This window comes from Oratosquilla oratoria, chromosome 28 (genome assembly GCF_046742065.1).
Source record: "Oratosquilla oratoria isolate Oo_2021 chromosome 28, ASM4674206v1, whole genome shotgun sequence".
NCBI lineage: Eukaryota > Metazoa > Arthropoda > Malacostraca > Stomatopoda > Squillidae > Oratosquilla > Oratosquilla oratoria.
This window is the reverse complement of record NC_134804.1, coordinates 32,737,747-32,746,790: the sequence shown is the minus strand read 5'-3', so window position 1 is coordinate 32,746,790 and position 9,044 is coordinate 32,737,747. Positions and strand designations below refer to the sequence as shown.

Sequence of the window (9,044 nt, the reverse complement as noted above, 5' to 3'; positions counted from 1 at the left end):
CCTCCTCCTCCATCCGCCTCTCTTTCCGCCGCCTCCTCCTCCTCTTCTTTCCTCCTCCTCCTCTCTTTCCTCTCTCTTCCCTCCTCGCGGTCCTTTCCTCCTCCTCTCTTTCCTCCTCCTCCTCCTCTCTTCCTCCTCTCTTCCTCCTCCTCCTCCTCTCTTTCCCTCCTCTTCCGCCTCCTCCGCCTCCTCCTCCTCTCTTTCCTCCTCCCCTCCTCCTCTCTTTCCTCCTCGTTCCTTCTCCCTCCTCTCTTCCTCCCTCCTCCTCTTCTCTCTTTTCCTCCTCCGCCTCTCTTTCCTTCCTCCTCCTCTCTCTTTTCCCTCCCCTCCGCTCGTTCCACTCTCCTCCTCCTCCTCCACTCTTTCCTCCTCCTCCTCTTTCCTCCTCCTCCTCCCTCTCTTTCCTCCTCCTCCTTCTCTTTCCTCCTTCTCTTTCCTCCTCCTCCTCCTCTCTCTCTTTCCTCCTCCTCCTCCTCTCTCTCTTTCCTCCTCCTCCTCTCTCTTTCCTCCTCTCCTCCTCTCTTTCCTCCTCCCTCCTCTCTCTTCTCCTCCTCCTCCTCTCTCTCCTCCTCCTCTCTCTCCTCCTCCTCCTCTCTTTCCTCCTTTTCCTCTTTCTCCTCTTTCCTCTCTTTCCTCTTTCTCCTCTCTTTCCTCCTCCTCTCTTTCCTCCTCCTCCTCTCTTTCCTCTTCCTCATTTTTCCCTCTTCCTCATTCTTCCCTCTTCCTCATTTTTCCCTCTTCCCTCCTTTTTTCTTCCTCTTCCTCCACTCATATTTCTACTCCTCTTCTTCCTTCTCTTCCTCCTCCTCATGTTCCATTTCCTTCTCTTCTTCCTCCTCCTCGTCTTCCTCTCCTATTTCTCTTCCCCTCTTCCTCCTCGTCTTCCTCTCCTATTTCTCTTCCCCTCTTCCTCCTCCTCCTCTTCTTTCTTCGCTTCTCTTACTCCTCCTCCACTTCTCCTCCTCCTCCACTTCTCCTCCTCCACTTCTCCTCCTCCTCTTCTCCTCCTCCACTTCTCCTCCTCCTCTCCTCCTCCTCTTCTCCTCCTCTTCTCCTCCTCTCTCCCCCTCCCCCTCTCCTCCCACTCCCCTCCTCTTCTTTCTCCTCCTCCTCTTCCTCACTTTTTCTTTCTTCGTTTTTTCTTCTCTTCCTCTTCTTCCCCCTCCTCCTTCCTCTTTATCCTCCTCCTTTTCCCTCTTCCTCCTTTTCTATTTCTACTATTCCTCCCTCCCCTGTTCTTCCTTTTCCTTCTTTTTTCTTGTTTTCCCTCTTGTTTCTCTTCCTCCTCTTCTTCCTATTCATCCTCTTCTTCCTCTTCTTCCTCCTCTTCTTCCTCCTCTTCCTCCTCTTCCTCCTCCTCTTCATCCTCTTCCTCCTCTTTTTCTTCTATTTTACTTGTTTTATTTTTCCTCCTCGCCCTCCTCCTCCTCCTCCTTCCTCCCACGTTCCGATGCGGGTCTCGTGTAGGGCATGGCCGAGTTGTGGTGTCAGTCAGTCAGTCCGTCGGCTCGGGGCGGCAACATCGGCGGCGCGGTGGTTGTTGCCTGTGAGTGATTTAGTGTGGCACCACAAGAGAGACGGTGCCCGGTCTGGTGTCATTCGGTGTTGGCACCACCTCGTGACCCGTCGTTGGTGTCATGTATTGTGTTTTGTGTCGCTTGTGCAATAATAGGGTTCATGGTCACGTGATTTGGTGGAGTCATTGATGTGTTAGTGACGGTCCAGTGATGCGTGTCAGAGGGCAGAGTGTCATTGTGGCAGGCGTGGTCTCGCTTCAGGTGACACAGTGTCAGAGATTCTATGGTGACGGGACGTTTCGCACGATTCTTGCATTGGGTAATATGTAAACACCATACTAATTGAGGCTTCCCTCTGGGAGATCCTTCCGGGCTGAAGAATCAAAGAATACATCGATGCTCCCTTTTCCCTGACGACTCGTAAACTGAAAGGGTCAGATTGAAAAAAATATATATATTACATAGAGTCTTGATGAACGTGAGCTGATGGGGAAACAGTGCGTCATAAGTGAGAGGCACAATCTCTTGTAGAGTCTGCCCCCGTCACCTGTTACTTGGTCTCCTCCGTGGTCCCCGAACTCACTCTCTAGCAGTTCGGGATATTTCGACGTTTCGTATGTAAGACATCGTCAAAGCCCTGGAAGGTGCTTGGTCGGGAGGTCCGGTTCTTCTGGCAATCAAAATAACAAATAGCAATGAAAGTTTTTAAGAAAGATCACAAATGAAGACAACAGGACAAGTGCACCTTTCACAGGAATGATGTCGATGCTGATATCACTATAGAGCTTGGTTTGAAAAAATGTTACATTTATGGTGAAAGTTGATAAATGATCACAAACTTCTAAAGTGATATGGATTTGATTTAATTCTTTCATTGTCGGACATCAGAAAGAAGGGGCATGCTTCCTTGACGCAGTGTTTTGAAAATTTTAGAAATTATATATTTTCCTTTATTTTTTCTTTTCTTTTTTGTAAAAAAAAAAAAAATACTGCAGTCTCACGAATATTAACATTTAGTGTTCTAGTCCGACAATAAAAGTGTTCAGAGTTCTGTACAGGAAGAACATATGTCCGACTCAGGACGTGGTTGATGCAAAGTGAGATGAAAACTAAGACAAATGCAAATGTTATTGCGGTGACTAGTGCTTCTTCAGACGATAGTGCATAATACATAGTGAATAGTTTTACAACAGTGAATGAGAACAGTTTGATGTTTCCTCGTAATGTATAAAAGGTTACTGAATAGTGGTTTGATGGGTTCCAACTGCATACAGTACTTAAGTGATAAGTAATGCTTAATGCTTAAGTGTCTAAGTGGAGCTTAAGTGGTGGAACATTTAATGCTGCCTCACACATTAGTGACGAGTGACGAAACTTAGACATGGATCCTGGCTTGACGTCTGCGTTAGGTGTTGTGTCTTGAATATCTCCTCAGGATTTACGACTTCAAAGAGGATTATGTCTTCCACGAAGAAGAACACGAGCGTGACGTGCGCTGTGCTGCGTTAATGGATCTTGATTAACTGTGGATGGAATCAGTGAAGGTTTTTATCAACACTGTCCATTACTGCATTGACGTATTGTACCGTACCATAGGGTCGGTTTTTCTCTTTAAGGTGGATCATTGGATCCTTGGATGCAATCGTACGACTATACTGGATTTATTGGGTTCAGTTCATATCGTAGACACTGTTTTCAATAGATTGTGCCATAGATAGATATTGTGTATATGAGTTTATCAGAACAAGGTCATTTCCAGGAAGTATGATAGGTGATAGCAACACCTTTGCATTTTTATCGCTGCACCTCTTTCTAATCTCTGATAAGTATGATAGTAACTCGATGACCTCGAGAGGTTCACGGTATGACATCAATGGAAGACACTCAACAGCTATTACGACTTAGGTCCTGATGAAAATGTTAGACAATGTTCTCGTACTTTGCCCCATGCTTCACATGTAGAAAGCCTAGTACCTTTTACGCCCTCTTTGCTTCCCGTCCCTCTCCTCAGTGATATCCCTAACTTTGTCATTTCAGCCTCTGTTAGCCCGTACGGCTTCTCCCACACCTAGAGAAGATCATTTTTCCCCTAAAGGATACCAATGACAAAGCATGACAAGAGTTTCTCCAGGCCGCACTCGGGCCTGATACAGTAAAAAATAGATAAAATTAAATGAGTAGATAAATGAATTAGATAAACAAACATGAATAGATAGATATACAGATGAATAAATAAATAAGTAAATGTATAGATAAATAAACAAATATGAATAAATATGTAGATAAAGAATAGATGAATAAATGAACAAATGAATAGATAAATACAAATAAAACCAAACAAGAATATTAAGAAAGCAAACAACAGAAGAACTGTCGAAGTCACAAGATCATAATACCAGTTCTAGAATCCTATTTAATTTCTCTGGGACATAGCCAGAATACTGAGATCATTTAATTTCCGTGCACCATTCCGGTTAATCCTTACAGAGTCACGTGACCATGAAACCTTTTTCTTAACTCTTCCACCCCTCGTCGCCTCTGGATCTTTCCCCTGTTATGACGCCGACGTCTCGCGCTATCCCATGGTCCCGCTGACCTTCGACATTCGACCCAACCTTCTTGACACGGGCAGACCTCTCCTTTCCCTCCTGCCCTCCTTCCCTCCCTCCTCACCTTTCTATTTATCCTTTCCATCCTACTTCCTTCCCTCCCTTCCATCTGTTCGTCTATCAATTCCTTTCTTCCCAACTCCACACTCCCTTTACTCCTTTTCCTTCTCCCTTCTTCCTTTCTTCCCTCCTTCCGTCTGTCCGTCCATCGATTACTTTATCCCCGTCTCCGTCCTCCCTTCACTGTCTCCCTTCCTTCCTTCCTTCTCTCACCTCCCCTCCCCCTCCCCCTCCCCCTCCTTGCCCCCTTTTCCCCCTCACCTTCATACACGTCCCCCTCGCCCGTCCCTTTCCCGTCTCGTTCTCAGATGACCATAAAAGCGACCACGTCTTCGCCAATATCCTCTCTCTTCCTTCTCCTTTTCCTCATTTCCTCATTTTCTTCCTCTCCTCCTCCTCTTCTTCATGCTTTTCTTCTCCTTCCTCTGCGCTTAGATATGTTCATCCATCCATCCACGACTATTGGCCAGTAAGGATTCTTCTGTCCAGCATAGCAACTTACCCACACAGAAAACAAGTTCTTGAGACACGGACGGACAGACGGACAGACGGACGGACAGACGGACGGACGGACGGACGGACGGACGGACGGACAATCTAACCTAGCCGTACTTTCAACCACCCACCACCTCACCCGCACGCCCACTCGCCCACAATTGCACCCACTACAGCACCCTCCAACCATTTGCCCTTGTTTGAGAGAAATCACTCAACCTGTCAGCCAATCGAGACCAGGACAGGACATCTGGCCCACAAAGATTTACCAGAAGGGTCTTCATATGGGCACGGAAGAGGAAGAGGAGGAAGAGGAAGAGGAAGAGGAAGAGAAGGAGGGAGATGGTGAGTGGAAAGGAGTGTGGAAGTATAACATGGGTTGTGCGTTCTCAATTTGCCTGTCTGTGTTTGGGTTTGTGCTTTTGTGTTTGAGTGTGGTTTCGTTTGAACGTGTTTGTAAGTGTACGCTGGACTCGTTGGACTCGTGATCGACAGCCATTTCCCTCCCGGAAGAGAGCTCAGAGTTCGCATATGACCGATCCATGGGTAACGCTGTAACCCTACACGCACACACACTCCCAACTCCCCTCTCACGACAGTTGGAGTAACAACCCGCAGCGCATCGAAATATGAAATTATTTCAGCCCTGGGCCGGATTCGAACCCGAACCGCCGTAGTGGCAGCCGGGAACTCTACCATTGTGTGTGTGTGTGTGTGTGTGTGTGTGTGTGTGTGTGTGTGTGTGTGTGTGTGTGTGTGTGTGTGTGTGTGTGTGTGTCGGACATAGTTTGGGTTCATGAGATGATTCATACTGTATAGTGCTTGTTGGTGAGTGAGATAAAGTGGGACGTAAGGGAGTGGGAAAACTGGGGTGATTAGGGTCTACAATTACGTTATGGTTAGAAGAATTAGTTGTATGAGAGGCGTGATGCAGTTAGGGTGAAGAGGAATATGAGGGTGTGTTTGTTGTGCTAAGGGTGAAAGGAAACGATGGATAGAGTGAGAGGACTGATGGATGGGAAGGGATGAGGAAAATAAAAGGAAAAGGGATAGCAAAAAATGGAGGAAAAAAAGTAGAAATGAAAGGAGACGGTGAGTAAAGAGAGAGAGAGAGGGAGAGAGGTGGGAGTGAAGGAGGGAGGGAGGGAGAGAGGGAGGGATGGAGGGAGGGATAGAGGGATGGAGGGGAGAGAGGGATGGAGGGAGAGAGGGATGGAGGGAGAGGGGGGGAGAGAGGGATAGAGGGATAGAGAGAGGGATAGAGAGAAGGATAGAGAGAGAGGGATAGAGAGAGAGAGGGATAGAGAGAGGGATAGAGAGAGGGATAGAGAGAGGGATAGAGAGAGAGAGAGAGGGATAGAGAGAGAGAGAGGGATAGAGAGAGAGAGAGGGATAGAGAGAGAGAGAGGGATAGAGAGAGAGAGAGGGATAGAGAGAGAGAGAGGGATAGAGAGAGAGAGAGGGATAGAGAGAGAGAGAGGGATAGAGAGAGAGAGAGGGATAGAGAGAGAGAGAGGTGATAGAGGGATGGAGGGAGAGAGGGATGGGAGGGTAGAGGAAGGGAGGGAGGCATAGAGGGATGGAGGGAGGGATGGAGGGATGGAGGAAGGGATAGAGGGATGGAGGGAGGGATGGAGACATGGAGGGAGGGAGGGAAGGATAGAGGGATAGAGGCATGGAGGGAGGGATGGAGACATGGAGGGAGAGAGGGACAGAGGGATGGAGGGAGGAATGGAGGGAGGGAGAGAGGGATGGAGGGAGGGAGAGAGAGAGAGGGATGGAGGGAGGGAGGGAGGGAGGGAGGGAGGGAGGGAGGGAGAGAGGGAGGGAGGGAGGGAGGGAGGGAGAGAGGGAGGGAGGGAGGGAGAGAGGGAGGGAGGGAGGGAGAGAGGGAGGGAGGGAGGGAGAGGGAGGTGGAGGGAGGGATGGAGGGATGGAGGGAGGGATGGAGGGAGGGAGGGAGGGAGGGAGAGAGGGGGAGAGAGAAATGGATGGGGAAGGAAATGAGTCAGAAGGAGAAACAACAAAGTAAATTAGACTAGATATGATGGAAAGGGAAGACGAGAAAAAAAAAATTATACGATGAGGCAGAAGAGACGACGAATCGAGCATTTACGTCTTTACCACCATCATCGACAGCCTCGTCTTTCAAACCCAAGAGTTGTTCTTGGCAGGTTCGACAAGAATTTATCGTTATTTTGATTTTCCAAAAGAAATCGGATGCTCTTTTGTCTTCGTTGCTATCCTTGGGGATGAAAAATCGAGACCAAGAGATGTTCTTGGCAGGTTCGACAACTTATGTTTATCTCGACAGATCAAAGAAACCGGATATTCTTTGACATTCCCTCTACTTCCATTTGTGTATCTGAAAGGAGAGTCTAGTTCCGCAGACCCCTCTTCTGACATGCTTTTGTCCTCGAAGGTCCACAAAGAATTTGATTTACAACCCGTGAGCATATATCAAAAACTAAACACCGTAAATGACATTTTGATAGTGATCGTTCTCTCAAACATGCGATGATGACGTAGAAAGCGTGCTAGTCTCGTATTTGCTCAATTGTGGGCTCGAATCCCGCATTCCTCTCCAATTCCCAGAAGTGACTATTACCTGCCCCAAGAGACCAGACACATTCTTTAGGGCAAAGGTGACGGCTTCGGCCGTAGCTACGTGTCTACTGACCTTGGTACCTCACCTTCTTCATCCACAGAACAACATAACATAAATTTCGAAATGTATGTTCATGGTCACCATTTGACCCACATAAGACGTTTCAAGGATACAGAAGCAAGCAAATCTCCTCTTCCCCCCACCCTCATTATCGTAACAGACGAGGCGACTGGTCTGTACGTAGTGTATATTTAATGTTGGCAATGACGCCAGGGATCGGTCTTGCATGAATGATTACCTCGTTTCATGCACAGCCATGTCGGACTGTACGTGATGGTAATTGGCCAGCAGCTTTGCACTTCTCAGCTGTGGTAGCCAGTCGCAAGTCGTTTTTGGCAACTGTTATTGGTATATAACTGCCCAATTCCAGGGAATTGGTGTTAATGTGAGCAATATATCATCTACTTCTATTTTGAGGAAGGAGAGTTGTCTGTCACGATCGAATTAATGAGTTACTATTTATTATAACGAAAAAAACCTGTCGACAGGAGATCTTTCAGCTCATAATGAGGTCGGGTATAAAAACAAATCAAAACTTAGGTGTTTATTCAAGTGTTTTATAAAACTTCGAAACTTCAAACTGTATTGCCTTTGGAAGAAGTTTATTTCATTCAATTGATAATCTGCGAAATGGTTTCTATTTATTTCTCAATTTGGTTTCTATATCTTGACAGCTTGAAGCTGTTGTTTCTCGTCCTGTTAGTACTAATCGATATAAGTATATAAGTAGATATATCAGTAACTATAGTATTTCAAATAAAGGCATCAAAGATATCTTCAACTGGGATTATCTTGTGTTGTGGAAAAGCAAGAGGATGTAGACACTAGTCCTAGAAATGGACGAAGGAGAGGAATGATAAGATATAGATAGATAAAGAAAGAGAATGAGAGACAAAGGAAGACAGACACAGAGAGACAGACAGACAGGGTGACACAGAGAGAGATAGATTAGAAAGATAGAGGATAGGAAGAGAGAGGGTAGAGAGTGAAAAATAAGATAGCAAAAAAGAGACTAAAGAGAGAGAGACTAAGGAGAGAGAGAGACAGAAGCAAAGATCAAATGGACAGGAATGGAAAGAAGATGCATGCACGCCCACGACGGCTCGAATTCCCTCCTTCCTTCGCTCCCCCTCGTTCCCTCCCTCGCTCCTTCACTCCCTCGCTCCTTCACTCCCTCGCTCCCTCGCCCCCTCTCGCTCCCTCTCTGGCTCCTTGTGCGTGAAAAACGATCTGTAACTGGGGACAGACGTGGCGATGCCTTCGCTCGCTCTCTAATCTGCCCAGATGGTGGCCGGCCGTCCTGCACTCCCGGCCCTATTCAGACGGACACAGAATTGAGTTCACTTGAGATGGACATACAGATCTCTCTCTCTCTCTCTCTCAATCAGGGCTCTTAGGGTTTGAGTGTATGCATGCAAAAACGTGCAAGCATACGTACATGTAAAGGCCATTTCTTTAATATGAACAGTTCGTATATATACACATACATCATGCATATATTCGTGCATACTATATATATGTATATATATATAATATATGTATATATTATATATATATATATAATTATATAATATGTGATTCACCATGGTCTTGGATCACGTGTTGGATTCGTGATCGACAGATATTTCCCTCCGTATATGAGCTCAGAGCTCATATATGGCCGATCTATGGGTAATGTTGTGACCTCACACGCAC

The 9,044-nt window shown here is 46.6% G+C and overlaps 1 protein-coding gene across 2 annotated transcripts in view; it reads left to right on the top strand.

The window, feature by feature from the left end:
* The first annotated feature begins 1,478 nt into the window (after window positions 1–1,478).
* Window positions 1,479–9,044, top strand: part of LOC143040296 (uncharacterized) — a 273,272-nt gene continuing 265,706 nt past the window's right edge. For both annotated transcript variants that reach the window (XM_076211157.1, XM_076211153.1), the window contains exon 1: window positions 1,479–1,546. The gene's annotated coding sequence lies outside the window, so the exon portion shown is untranslated. The remainder of the gene's footprint in view (window positions 1,547–9,044) is intronic.